The 15,501-nt window shown below is 43.2% G+C and overlaps 1 pseudogene; it reads right to left on the bottom strand.

Moving 5' to 3' along the window:
- Positions 1 to 3,595: 3,595 nt before the first annotated feature.
- On the bottom strand, positions 3,596 to 13,471 carry LOC128105922 (filamin-B-like; annotated as a pseudogene).
- Positions 13,472 to 15,501: the final 2,030 nt, after the last annotated feature.

Here is a 15,501-nt window from a genome sequence, read left to right as displayed (position 1 = left end):
GGAGAGGACCAGGATTGATACATACTTCAGGGAGACCATCCCCCCTGTACCCAGCTTCAGATACAGCCTGACTTCCCTATAAGTCAGGATACCATTTCCTCCAGAGCAGTAATGCTCACAATAAAGACACTTTTCATACCAGTTGAGGCAAATGCTTTGCTCCTCCATTCCAGTGTAGCCTCAACTTGCTGGACTCTACGAGACCATATTCAGAAATAAAGTTGTCACCCCCCCTTTACTGGGTTAGGGCTTCAATGTCTGAAAACATACAGATTACCAAGCAGTGTTCCTCAGGCCTAGGTTCCAAGGAAAACACTTTGGAGAAAAAAAATCCAGATCTGGAGAACATGCACTTCAGGCTGATCACTGGCCAGCTCCTCTTTACAGGGCCTTTCAGGATAAGTAAAAAGGTGAGGTGTGGCTTAAATAAAGCTTTGTGTTGAATGAACCCTGAGCCTCTCCTGTTGCCTGCCCCTGGCCTGTCATTTTCATGTTCTAATAGATACTGTACCCAGAAATAGCAAGGCCACTTTTAAAATAGCATGGAAATTGTCACCAGTGGTTTAGACCATGGAATTTGGCTTTTGTTGATGATTAAAATACCACAGCAGAGAACTACATCATGTTCTCCCCTTGACAGAGTGCTGGTTGGTGTATGTGTGTGTGGATGTGTGTGTTCTTTTTCCTCCTGATGCCTCCGCACAGTCCAGGTTGATCTCTTACTTACCACTGTTCTTTTCCTCAGCCTCTTGGTTCCAGGTTTGGGCCTTCATAAGCTTTCTGGGAGTGTTTGCTTTGACATCTGAGGACTCACCTTGGCTCAGGTGGCTTCAGGCAAACCTGTCAACAGCTCCTCACATTGTCACTAACAGCTTTATGGCTGACATGAGCTCTGTTGAAGCTCTACAGGAAAATTTTTATCATTACATATGTGATTTCTCTTTGGTTTGACGGCCCCCAGCTGTAAGAGTTCAATGTTCTTCCCCAGGCTTCAGGAGGAGGAGATACTGAAGTGTTTACCCTGGAGAGTCTCCTTGAAAGGGCACCTGTTGGGGTCCTGGAGAAGTCCCACAAAGGACCACCATCCATGTATGCAATCGGCAAGAGCTTTTTTATTATTCTAGTATACTAGTAGTCCAAAGGCAGAATGTCAGCGACCCCGGGGAAGGGGTGATGGGTCCTTTTAAGCCTAATTTTGGGGAGTGTCTAAGGATGTTACTTTGTCTTAGGTATAATTAGTTTGTGTGGGTGGCAATTATTGTTATTAATGTCTATTGGCTAAAAGTTAGTTGGACTCTGGTCAGGGTTATAATCTTTTATCTTTGGACAAGCCTGGATGTTTTTCAGGCTTTGTACTTATTTGGTTATTTGTCTAAGCCTGTGTACTTGCTATTCCCCTTGTCCCTGTTATCTGGAGCTTCAGTGATTAATGGCTTTTTGTTTTTTGAGAAGCAGGAAGTGGGGTCTAGTGAGGCCTAGTTTTTGACTTATGTATCTAGACTAGATATTTGTCTGGCCTTTTCATACCTTGGATTAAGGTCAGTTTAGGGTGAGCTAGTTAGCAGGGAGGCAAGGACAATACAATATAACATCAGCAGTCTCTTTCTGAAACATTCTATTGTATCCTTGAGAGCCCTGGCATCTCCTGTGATGTCACCCATGTTGTGACAACACCAAATGCCAGTGGGGCATTTGTTCAGTGCCTTTACCATTAATCCATAGACATGCTTGCAAGACTGTGCAGGATGCTTTGGAGAGAGAATGGAAAGCATAAGGAGACCAGAGAGAGGTAGAAGGAAGCTGGCCTTCAGCCTCAGTGTCAGACACTGGGAAATAAGTGGTCAGGGGAAAGGCACAGTGAGTTCTGGGCAGGGGATGGGTGCTTCTTGGAGGATGTGGGGCTCAAACTGGCTCTTCCAGGAGTGGGGCTCAGGAACTTGGAGCTTCTGGTCAGCAATGAGCCTACCCTGCTTCTCTAGGTTCCTAAAAGGCAGACTCATAGTCAAGGATTTCTTTTTTTTTTTTTTTTTTTTTTTCCCAGAGCTGAAGACCGAACCCAGGGCCTTGTGCTTGCTAGGCAAGCGCTCTACCACTGAGCTAAATCCCCAACCCCAGTCAAGGATTTCTCATGGTTAGTTTGTTAATGTGTCAGGGATAGTCAGTGCTGAAGCTGCAGTTCTGGGGGCCCTCTGCTTTCACACTAAGTGGGAAGGATGCACTGAGGGACTAATGAGGTTTCAGTACCAGCACTCCACTGGAATCATTTACATTGTGTGTCACTAATAACAGGGAGTTAAAAGTCCCCTGGTCAAAGCTGGAGGTTCTCATACTTTACATTATTGCCATCAGCAGACCAGGAAGCACCAAGTACTGCTGCATGCCGGTGACCACTAAGGCTTCTGAGTTTTCAGCTGTGAGTGGCACCAAGATCTCCAGTGAGGCCTGAGAGCTGTTAGAAGCAGTGGACTATGACAGAGACTGTCCCCTTCCTACAAGCTCTGTGCTGTGGAATGCCATTCTATATGCTGTGAATGTGTGTTGCTGATTGATTGATGAATACAATGCTGATTGGCCAGTGGCCAGAGAGGAAGTATAGGTGGGACAAGCAGATGAGGAGAATTCTGGGAAGAGGAAGGGTTGAGTCAGGAGTCTCTAGCCAGACACAGAGGAATCAAGATGACAAGCCAGAAATGAGAAAAGGTACCAAGACATGTGGCTGCATATAGTTAAGAAATGTGGGTTAATTTTAAGTGTAGGAGCTAGTCAAGAATAAGCCTGAGCTGATGACCAAGCAGTTATAATTAATATAAACTTCTAGCTTTATTTTATAAAAGGCTGTGGGACTGTGGGTGAGAGATTTGTCCTGACCGCAGGCCAAGGGGGACATATGAAAACTTCCAACTACAACTACAGCTCTGGTAGTCCTGGGCTGTCAGTGAGGGTGGCTTTGTGAATCTGGTAACCATGTTGTGCCTCTGCATGGCTTCTCTATCACAACATGAAGGTCTGAAGCCCCCATCAAGTGACTTGGGCATCTGAACACCATCTGAGTGCTTGTGAACAGTACAAATATTGTCCTGGCTTCTGAAACTACATGGTCAAGGACTTTGATGCCAAGTTGTATCCTGTGCAGCTGTAAATAAGCCAGAGGAGGCTGTTTTAACCACTCATCCCAATGGCACAGGTTGGAGTGGGTATGGATATTACAAGACAGGAGTTCTAGAACCTCCCAAGACCCTGAGGATATGCCATCTTGATAGACCCAGTGCAATCAAGGCAGAACTGCATACAGATGTCTTCACAGAGCGGCTGGAATCTCAAGTGAGAGTGTAATGACCATCCTCAATCCCTCTTCTGAGGAAATGTCAGCAGTCCACAGGCTTCTCCTGTTGGTCTCTTGCAAGTGAGCACAGATAATCTGATCATGGTAGCTGTTTTGTTTGGAGGACCATACTCCAGACTATTGTCTTGAAATGTTACCTCCCATGTTGCACCATAAGTCTTAAATATGATTATCTAAGGCTTATCATTACTTGACTAACAGCATATTGGACCCCTGCTTTGCTACAGTCCACTAGGAAAGAACTCTTCTGGTTCATGAAGACCATTGGGAGCCCTGCCCCTTGGAGGTCACCTTACCGGTATCTGAGAATGACTTGGGCATGATGCTATAACCAGTTTCTGTTGAGGACCTGGCCACTGGCTCCATCAAGATGGATGAGGTCTTGTTGACTGAGCCTGGGCTGACAAGACACTGGCCTGTCAACTTGGCCTTGAATGGACTACACATGATGTGGTTGGACCTACCATATTTGACACCAATCAGGTAGTTTCCAGGGGAAACGGGAGTGTACATGACTTTGTACCCTTCTGGGGTTTCTTGGCAATCCACTCTGACCTTGGTGGTTCTTCAGTGGCAACAGATAATGTCTTTGGGCCTGCTTGAGTGGTTTTGATGAAGAATTCTGATTGGATACCTGCAGTACCCTCCTCAAGCCCAGCACCTTAGGCCGACACTAGAGCAGGATTCCTTCCCTGTTTGGCCAGGCCCCTCAACATGCACTTTGAAAGGGATCCCAACCACATGGCTCCCATTGAACTCAACATTGATTATCTGGCTCTAGTTTAGACACATGGCATTCCTTTACTGCTCCTGAGGGTTTATGCACCTTTGCATCAAGCTTTCTTTTTGCATCATTCAGCCTTATAGAAATGGATGCTGGCTGGTTAAATTTTAATCCTGATTCCAACGGCTCAGTGAGGCAGTGAGTGCCATCTGGATGTGATGATGAGCATCAGGTAGCGTCTACCAGAGATGGCCTCATGGTTAAACTTTATAGACACCTCATAGTTACCAGGCTCTTGGATAATATAAGAAATACCACATGACCCATTTTTATGGTCATCAAATGTAATCTCTGCCTTTCTAGGCCCTCAACAACAATGGAGAGGCCTTCAGCACCTGCTTCTCAGGTCCTAATGCTGAACTCAGCTGGGATGGCTATTTCTCCCCTCTCCAGGCCAGGGCCTCCTGCCTGGATCTTGTGAGCACCTCCTTCACCAAAGGGCCCATGGGAACTGGAAGGGGTTTCATGTTATTCTGGCTATGGAATTTTACACTGATTGTGTAAATGCCCATTTCCTGGGACACAAATTGGACACAGTGAGAGTTCTTCCCCACAGACACCTTGGGTGACATGGACCGAGGGGCTGGTGACCTGGGCAGATATGTCACTGCTGTTTTCTGGAATCTTCAAATTCACATCACAGATACTGCCAGCTATGGCCATAGACAGAGCCTGGCTGGTCCAAGTGATGCTCTCTTTGACTCTTCCCTCACCACTGATCTTCACAGTGAAGGGACTTCTAGGCACATGCTCATCCACAAATTTGTTGGAAATGATATAGACTCCAGGCACAGTTGGGAGGTAGGATACCTTGTGGACAATATCCTCCAGGTAGTCTATCTGTATGTCCACATCGCTGGATCATTCTACCATCAAGAATATGCCACCATAACCTGCATCTCTTGTGTCCACAATGAAGTCAGATATCTCTAAAGTCTGGCCTTCTGACAGGCCTTGGTCACATAGACTTGGGTGCAGCACAAATTGTCAGTTTTAGACTGGATCATGATAATGGATATGGGATTTCAGTAATGTGGTTGCCATTCTTCTTGATGCTGACTAGATGTTCACCCACCTCTCAGAGGATGAAAGAAATGCCAATGTGGTTTTGGGGCAGCTTCTTCAGCAGACAGGGCTTGTCATGTCCAGATGGGGCTTGATACTGACTGTCATATATTAAGATCAGTCTCACTGATGTCCAGAAGGAAGTTGGCAGCTGATCCTTGTGGTGATATATTGTGTACCCTATCAAATTTGCCTGAAGTTCAGAGAACAGAACAAGCCACCAGATTAAAATAGAGGCCAGACAGTGGTGGCACACACCTTTAATACTAGCACTTGGGAGGCAGAGATCTGTTTAGATTTCTGTGAGTTCAAAGTCTCCCCAGACTACATGAGATTGACTCACTTTAGAAGAGAAAACAGAGCCAGGCAGTGTTTGGATACACCTTTAATGCCAGTACTGGGAAGCACACATGCCTTTATCCCAGGAAGTGATAGCTAGGTGGAGAAAGGTATATAAGGTGTGAGGAGACTGGAAGTAGAGGCTCCTAGAGGCTTTTCAGCTGGAGGTGCTTTTGGCCGAAGATACCCCTTTCAGCTGAAGGCTTTTTGGCTAAGGAAGCTCTTTCAAGTTGAGGAGTTGGTGAGGTCAGAGGTGGTGGCTGTGACTTTCTCTGCTTCTTTGATCTTTCAGCTTTCACCCCAATATCAGGCTCTGGGTTTTTTATTATAAGACCATTTTAAGATTTAAGTTACATCTGGCATCCATCTTTTGGGGTATGAATTCACTCAGTCTGGAAGCTATATGTGGTCAGAATTTCCACCACACCTGGACAAGAATCCCTATCCTGCTGGCTAAGTTTTTGTTGCAGCCCTTCTGCAGCAAACTTCATAGGTTTTTGGGCTCCCAAAACAGCATGGGGTTAGCTATTTTTCATATTTTCTTCATTCAGATGGCTGGATCATTCACTTCTTTCCTCTCTCGGTGGGTTTTGGCTTCTCTAGGACCCCTCCTCAGGCTCCTGTCACACCATCATCTGAATCATCATTGTCAGCAGATTTTGTGAGTCAAGTGGGATTTCTTAAAGGGAGGAATTAGTTAAAAGAAAGTTTTTTTCCTCACATTAAAAAGGGGAAACATTTTTACAATGTATTTGGTCTCTGATAATACAATGATAAACAGTCTGAAAACGGAACAATTAAATGAGAGGATAATTAATGTTGATGGGATTTATGTAATGTTAATTATAAATATTATTTGTTTGATCATTTCTGTTTTATCATTAAAAAAGTTGGTTAATATAAGTGCCAAGATAAAAGTTTTAGAAAGCCTGTTAAAACAGATCATAGAAATATTCAGACCCAAACAGAAGAATTAAAAGGAGAACTAATCTCAGCATTGCATTATAAGGTTACAGAGAAACAGCCTAAGCCTTTCAAACAGCCAACATTAATCTATCCAGTAACCTTACAGGAACTGCCAAATGATATATATCCTCAAGGCTGTGTAAAAGCTGACTCGACTCCTGTGCAAATGCTAGATTTGAGGAGAGATTCAAAGAAGCAATAGTTTCATATGGTATCCAGTAATCTTTTGTGAAGCAGATGTTAAATTTGTGGTCAATTTGTAATAGAATTATCTCTCAAGACTGAAGAGATTTGGCTACAGCAGTTTTAGAGGCTGGTCCCCAATTACAATGGAGGACCTGGTGAAAAGATGAGGCTAAGACCATTGAACAATGGAGTAGAGCTCCAGGTATTGAAATTTGCGAAGATCAACTTCTTGCAGAAGGCGATTATGCTGATATACAAAGACAATTATTTATATGATGACCACACCCTGGCTTTCACTGCATGGGGCAGCCTTGAATGCTTGGGAAATAATTAAAGAAGTAGGAAAGAAAATTGAGTCATTTACAAAAGTTACAGGGCCCAAAAGAAACCTTCACTGATTTCTTATAAAGACTGACTTCAGCAGTGAATAGAATGATACCAAATTCAGAAGCTGAACAGATATTAATTGAATCTCTGGCTTTTGAAAATGCCAATGCACAATGCAAAAGGGTAATTAGGTCATTAAATGCAAGATCAGCACCCTTGTATAAATGGATCCAATATACAATAAATATTGAATCTCATGACTGTGATGATGCTTGCGTAGGAGAGGTGATTTCCAGAGGTTTGAAGAAAAATAGTAATGCCAAATGTTTCAAATGCAGTAAACAAGGTCACCTAAAAAGGAACTTGAACAAGACACTCCTAAAATCAATGTTTTTTCAAGGAATAATCCCAATAGAACTCCCTTTCATTCTAGATTATACAGAAGGTTTGGCAAAGGCAGACTTTGGACTAACGAATGTAGACAACAAGGGGCAAAGTAATCCCTTGCCTTTGCCATTGGCAAATGCCCTGAGGAGCCTCTTGGAGAACCCCCCATGTCAAATCCATTTAGTCCTTTCCTGTCATCCTGAAAGAAACTTTTTCCCAGAGTAATTAAAGAACCTATTGCCTATTGTAAAAAACTATACAGCTCTGGATGATAGAACAGCTATAGAAGAGAACAAAAAATCAGGAGGAACTATAAATCAAAAGTGATAAAGATTAGATTGGGAACCTCCCCAAAGTTAGGGTTGGGGAAGGGTTTTATTTTTGTCTTTCAGGAAAATGGAGGCTAAGGAATCTGAAGACCACTGGACAAATGAGACAACTGAAGAAAAACAGCATATCATGTAGAAAACTTGTCCCAAGAAAAAGATTTTCTGTAGTGAACCATGACCATGCCTAATCATGACTTTGAACTCTCCAAAAAGATGATGGGACCCTACATTGATGATTCCCTCAGGACTATGATAATACCACCAAACTGACAAACGCCACCAAAAGATTGGCTTTGGACTATAAACTGCTCAGGACAATATTGAGATGGCTAGCTGAGGTGATACAGCCTCACACTCTACTCTTGCCAGGACTTGAGACAATCCCTGTACTTTTGCATTATATAGAGACTGGACAACAATGATCCAGCTACCTCTCCCAGGACTTGACAATTAACCCAAAATATGTCTTTTCAGGATCCTCTAAAAATGCCTTTGCCCCCAGACAGCTGGAAGTAATTTAAAGAACATGAAACCCACATTTGCAAGAGGTAGGGTGGGTGGTTTTTGGTCATTCAATGAGTTATGGATATTTGTCATTGTTTAGGATGGTTGCTTAGAAGTTCTTATTGTTAATAGTCAGGAAAAAGCTGAACAAAGGAAATTAGATTCAGGATTCTTATTTGAAAAAAAAGAAAAGGAAAGGGGAAAAAGAGGATATATATAAAAAGGTAGATTATTGAATCTACTCTAAAAAATGATAGGATAAATCTACTCTGAAAAGAAAAAAAAAGATAATATGGATGTGATAAGATACAAATGTTAAATCTACTTTTAAAAAGCAACTAATAGGCCGGGCTGTGGTCGTGCATGCCTTTAATCCTAGCACTCAGGAGGCAGAGGCAGGCGGATCTCTGTAAATTCAAGGCCAACCTGGTCTACAAAGCGAGTTCCAGGAAAGGCACAAAGCTACACAAAGAAGCCCTGTCTCCAAAAAACAAAAAACAAACAAACAAAAAAAGCAACTACTACTTTTAAATATTTTATATTGGATTGGATTTTTGTATATTGTATACAAATTTTGGATATTGATACAAATTTGAGATTGATTTTACTAGAATATACTGTACATACATTTCTAAACTTGTTCAAGATATTGTATCTATACAGTTCATTTAACAATGTAATGCAAATTTCTAGTCCTTGAAAGTTATTATTACCAACTAACTAGTATATAAAGGAGTATAAGTTAGTAATTAGTCATTACAATCAAATTTGTCATCCAGTTAGGTATGTTTTCAATGTCAAACAGATATATTTTAGATAGGTCGTCTTCAAACACTTTAGAGATCTACAGATTATGGCATTTAAGATGTTTTAATAACATAGTTTTTTTATGTAAATGAGACATTTCTGCTCCTAGCATCACCAAAATGCTTCAAGAAGATGATGAGCATTGAAGAAACTCCTTATGGAGTTTACTTTCTTTGTGGCAAGTTAGCCACTGGGCAAGAAAATGCCCTTGTCTCCATTGCTGACAGTATGCTGTCCAAAATGGACAAGCAGGACACAAAAGAAAGAACTGTTGGCACCTTGCCAAGACAAGGTAGGAAGGCCCTTCAGAAAATTCTGCTTCAGAGAAAAGCCTGTCAGATATGCTCAGTCTATAAGCCAAAGATGGATACCCCAATGTTGCAGAGGAACTTTGGGTGACTCTTCAGGCAGCCAGCTGTTTCTGTCATTTCTCATATTTTTTGGAAGTTGCTTGTTTGCACTTCCTGCTTACTCAGTTAATATTATTTCCTTCCGGTGTCTGAATGAGTTAAAGATTAGATAGTTATAGTTTTCCCTGTTAACAAATTCAGAAAAGAAACTAAAGAGGTGTAAAGTGTGTAAGTTTGAAAGACATTAAAAGATAGCTTGGAGTTGGTAATACAAGTTAGGATAGAAAGTGAATTAGGTACAACACTTTGGACTCACCAAATAGGATAAATAATGGAGTATTTTCTCTGAATCTGTCAAATGTCAATAGGCTAGACATTGTTAATGTAATTATTGACTGTATATATGGTATATACTTATTGTACTTATGTATATAGTTTTTCTTATGTTAGTTATAATGTTCCTTTATTATTTTAGACAAAAAAGGGGAATGTAGTGATACATTGTGTATTCTAATAAATTTGCCTAAAGATCAGAGAACAGAACAAGCCACTAGATTAAACATAGAGGCCAGACAGTGGTGGCACACAGCTTTAATACTAGCACTTGGGCGGGGGCAGAGATCCATCTGGTTATTTGTGAATTTAAAAGCTATATGAGATTGACTCAGTCTAGGAGAGAGAACAGAGCCAGTGTTGGAATACACCTTTAATCCCAGTACTGGGAACCACACATGCCTTTAATCCCAGGAAGTGATGGGTGGGTGGAGAAAGTATATAAGGCATAAGGATACAGGAAATAGAGGCTTTTTCACTGGAGGTGCTTTCAGCTGAGGAAGCCTCTTTTGGCTGAAGGCTTTTTGACTAAGGAAGCTCTCTCAGCTGGAGCTCTTTCAAGCTGAGGAGTTGGTAAGAGGTGGTGGCTGTGGCTTGCTCTGCTTCTTTGATCTTTCAGCTTTCACCCCAATATTAGCTTCCAGATTTTTATGTAAAGACCCTTAGAAATTTGAACAACAGATCCTAGCTTCACATGTGAGTAGCTTGTGCTTGTCATTATACTTGAGCAGGGTGCTGTAGTTACCAGGCAGGGTGGGCAAGTAGGTCACTGTATATGTCCCATCTTTGTTGTCAATGTAGCTGATGTCTGCTTTTGAGGGTCAGTCCTTCAGTAGCAAAATTCAAACCACCTTCTCCTGCATCTTCTGTGACAATGGTAAATGAGGCATTTTTGTTGGCTACTCCATACACAAGGCCTGGACCATATGCAGAAAGGCTCCCACTGTTGGGTAGTTCACACAGAACAGGAGAGGGCTTTCAGGGATGTGGCTGCCCATGTATTTGATGTGCATCTTGTAAAGCCTTACTTCAGTGTGGGCATATCTAACAGTGACCATGCTATCTTTGTTGTCCATGATCTCAGGTGTAGATTTCTTCCCAGAGACACATACACCTCTCCTGTGATTTCTCCTTTCTTGACAGCAAATGAAATTGTAAGTAAATTTGTTGCAACTCTGTGGATCTGGTCCCAGATTTTGACACCAAAATGTGAGTTTTGCAACTCTGGGGAAAGGGAAAGCAACACCTTGAGCTTCTTGGGACAGCTCTGATGGCTGAAGCTGCAAGGAGACAGTTCAGCCTTGGAGGGCGAGGTATCCTGGACACCTCAAGCTGCTCAGAGCAGCTCTGCCCTGAAGGTGTCCCAGACACCTGAAGCTGTTTAGCACAGCTCTGATGGCTGGAACTGCAAAGAAGCAGCCCAACCCTGGAAGGGAAATTTTTCTGACTTCTCAGTAAAGTCAGGCCTGGAACTGCTTCAGCAGGTAAGGGTATCCTGACTGTTCAGGGAAATGCAGGGCATCCTGACTGTTCAGGAAAGTCAGGCTGTACCTGGTGTGATGGCGACTGGTCTCCCTGCAGGATATAGCAATCTTGCTTGTCTCTTGGAGAGCCTTTACTGCTGAGCTTTGGTCAACCCCACTTAAGGGGACTTTCTGGCAGAGCTCTGCTTCTCTAGCCTAAGAAATTGCAAAATGTGGCAATCTCCTCCAGCTCAGGAGAAAAGTGTTACTTTTTCAGCTCTCTCTTGCTCTGTCCACTGAGGGACATCTCAGCAATGGTCTTCTGTTCAGAGCCCCCTTGCTCAATCCACTATGGGACATCTCAGCAAGATTCTTCTGTTCAGCTCCCCCTTGCTCAATCCACTATGGGTCGTCTCAGCAAGGTTCTTCCGTGCACCAGTGAATGAAGGTCTTCACACCCAAAACTCTTTTAAGAAAGAGATTTATTTGGGAAAGAGGAATCTAGGAGAGTAGCTGCCTCTACCAGGGTGGAGAGAACAGCTCACAACTGACCAGGCAGGGTGGTTTATATAGGAGGTCCTGGGGTGGAGTCAACCGTGATTGGTTAGTTTTTTCTGCCCAGGGATTGGCCAGTTTTGTGGGCTAGGGACAGAGATGACCCTGATTTCAGGGCCAAACTGTGTTTCTTTCACTGACCTTTCTTGGCTTTTTGACACTACCTCGAAGGTCAGGGCACATTTCTTTGACTGACTCTGATTCTAGGGACCAAGAGTGTTATTTTTAGCACTAGTTTCAGAGTCAAGGCATGTTTCCTTGGTTCTGGGTTTGGGGATAAAGTGTTTTCTGGCTCAGGTCCCAAATGCAGGCTGTGTTTCTTTCCCTGGCCCTGGGCCCTAGGGCCAGGATTCTACTGTTCTGCTTTGTGATTGGTTGGATTCACAAGTCAGTTGGCCAGGGGCAGAGATGGCTCTGATTTGAGCCAAACTGTGTTTCTTTCACTGGCCTTATCTGAGACATCTTGCCCTAGTTCTGGGCTCCAAGGTCAGGGTGGGTTTCTTTAGCCAGCCCCCTTTCCCTATAGAAATCACGCAGTCAAAGGGATTAAAGCCTAGGCCATTCACTGACTGTAACACAGGCCTCTTCAATCACCTAGTATCTAAAGGACATGCATTTACTTGGGCCTGCTCCATGGCTATGACTTCTCTATCAGTGGCCATGACTGTGAAGAGGCTGTTGGGAATATCAACACCACAGAAGAGCACATGGATCCCATAGGTGCCTGGCTTGGCAGCAGTGTAGAAAATGTCATAGGTGCCATCTTCATTTCCGATGACATCAGCCTCAGCCTCTGTGACATTCAGAATCATGCAGGCCACTTTCCCCTTCCCAGCAGTCTTGGCATCCAGTACGAAGTCCATTTTCTCTCCAGTTTTCACAGTAGGGGCAATCTCAGGACCTGTGGCCAGGTACTTACTGGATCCACCTGTCTGCATGGCCCAGATAAGGTAAGGAGAATGTTGTCTCCACTATAGCCAACCCCAATTACATAGTGTCTGGTCTTATCAGAGATATAGGTAATGGCATATGTGGCGTTTTTATTGTTGTGGGCAGTGGCTCTCTGAGGCTTTCCCTCTTGGTCTGTAATCTGCACAGCCAGTAAGTCTTCACCAGCATCTCTGGCATCAATTGCAAACTCCACAGGTAAGCTGTCAGGCACCCCATAGGAACTGAGGCCTGGCCCAGAGGCAATCACTTTGCCAGCATCCTACGTGGGAATGACCTTGACCTTAAAGGGACTTTGAAGGATCTCATCATCAGTATATTTGATGGAAACAATGTAGGGCTCCTCCTGAGATGGGGTGTAAGTCTAAGTCATTGTGTGTGTGTCATCCCCATTTATTGACTCCATGGGCCCAAGGGGCCTCACTTCCAGTGGAGCTACACCAGCCTTGCTGCTGCTACTGTGAAGGACTACAGGACGTGGGCTCACACACCAGGGCCCAGACTGGGGCCAGCCATTTTGACCTTGCTGGGATCCACATCAGAAACTTTAAGAGGCTGCCAGGGATGTGGACACTTCCATATGTGATATAAAGTCATAATCTCTCAGAGCAAAAGGATGTACTCAGCACTACCATCCCTGCTGTCTCTGCAGTTTATCTTAGACTCTGATGGCCCCTTGGCAGTTAAGGCTAGCCCACCAGGTCCTGCCTTCTGGTTACCACCATGAAGATATTAGATTTGTTGGTAAAGGCTTCTTTCAATCCAGGACATTTGGTCATTACCATGGCCTGTGATTCCAGCTCTCAGACTGCCTCCCAGGGCTGCCAAGAGAATGCTTTTCAGGAGCAGGACTTAGAAAAATTTCTTAGGTACACTAAATTCACACGCGAACTGTTCCAGTCATGCTCTTTTCTTCTTCTGCTATAGCTCTAATTCTTCCTAAGTTCTAATTTCTAGTAGTTTTTGGTTCCCTCTAGCTCTCCTTTGTTCTACATGGCTTATATACACATTTAACAACAAATTTTTTTTGTAATAAAAAAAATTACAAAGGCCACATCTGAGGGGGATGAGTAACCATGGCAACGCCTGATTTCAAGGTTCCTGCTGTAAGACTGTGACCTGAGACTGGGAGCACGATGCCTGGTGAGACAAACTGCTGAGAGCACTGCACAGGGAGGCAGGTCCTTATCAGCCAGACTTTTAGCAAGGGAAGAATCGGCATAGAACCTTGTGATGCTTTGTGCTAATGACCTTGGTTAGACATCTGCAACTCTGTCCTTGTGCATATCTGTAAAGTTTTAACTTACAATCCATTTACAAAGACATTCAGTCTAGTTTGATTTTGCTCTTGAGGCTTTGAATCAATTAATTGTATGTGGCTTGTTTTAGAACTGAGAAGTAATTATTGTTTTCTTTATGCCAATCTGAGCTAGTGATATAAAACAGGGCCTAAGTGTCTTACAGTCCTCGTGGAATAATAGATCCAGTTATGAAGCAAATCCTAATACATTTTTTATTCATCAAAATTATGCAGCTTAATAAGAAGTCATCTTCCTAATCATCCACAGATACATGTGCCCATAAGATGGAATATACTCACGAGATATACTTGCAGGCAGTGGAGGGAACATGGGCAGCTGTTATTAGGGAAGAAATGGAGTGGCACGTGAGAAAAACTACAGACAGAAGCGACAGGCCATTTGGAATCAGTGACCCCACGGCCTTGCCAAGTGGGGCTTCCCATCAGAGAGTTATTTGTCTGATGGGTGGACCTGCTCAACACTAGTTATCACCTGCTGTATACTCCCACAGACTCTGGAACCTCCCCCTTTTTCTTTAATAAAAAAAGAAGCATGTAAATCTCTCTAAGGGCTGTGAGTACTGTGGATAATTTGAAAGTCTGAAGATGATTGGAAGAATGACAAGCAATATTGTAATAATTCTGAAATTAATAAGAATAATTTTTATTGATGGCAAGCTGAGAACTAGTGTAAACATTCTGTAGGTGTAGTTGTTTATGATCCCAGAACATTTCTGATTCATGAAAGGGCAGAGGAGTAACATAAAAATCTATAATAGGGAGGACCCTGAAGACCCAAGATCCATATGCGCCGACTCTCTTGGTTCCTGGACCCTGGACGCTGGAGGTAGACTGAGCAGAGTTCTCCAGAGAACACTGCCAGACCCTGCAACCTACCTATCCCTTCACTTGTACAGCTTTCTCTGGGAACTTCAGACCACAGCCCTAACAATCACGTATTCTGCCCATAGTGCCTCAGCACCCATGGAAAATGGGTTTCTCGACTTAGAGGCCGGCCACCATCTCCCATCTTGCTCCAGACTTCCCTTTTGGAACACTGAACACTGGTCTGTCTGAACCAAGTGTGCGGATAAGGCCAAGAACAAACCACAAGGAGATGGGCAGACGTCAAGGCAGAAACATATACAACAAAATGAATAGCAATACAGCATCACCAGGCCCTAGCCCTCCTCTAACACCTAGACCTGAACATCAGAAATTGGAAGAAGCAGAAGAAAACAGCCTTATGAATGACATCATGAAGAAGCTAGAGGCTTGTGTAGAGGAAAAGACAAAAAAATGTGAAGAACGCTGTAAACAACTAGAGGAAAGGGCAAACAAATTAGAAGAAATCAATAAAGTCCTGGAAGAAAACAATAAAATACTGAGAGAAAATCAAGAAAAATCAATGAAACAAATGAAGGAAACAGTCCAAGACCTGAAAAGGGAAATAGAAAAAATGAAGAAGACACAAACAGAGGGAATGCTGGAAATAGAAAATCTGAGAAAACGATT

The sequence above is a fragment of the Peromyscus californicus genome, unplaced genomic scaffold (genome assembly GCF_007827085.1).
Source record: "Peromyscus californicus insignis strain IS unplaced genomic scaffold, ASM782708v3 Scaffold_9__1_contigs__length_137607984, whole genome shotgun sequence".
NCBI lineage: Eukaryota > Metazoa > Chordata > Mammalia > Rodentia > Cricetidae > Peromyscus > Peromyscus californicus.
This window is presented reverse-complemented; position numbering and strand designations above follow the sequence as displayed.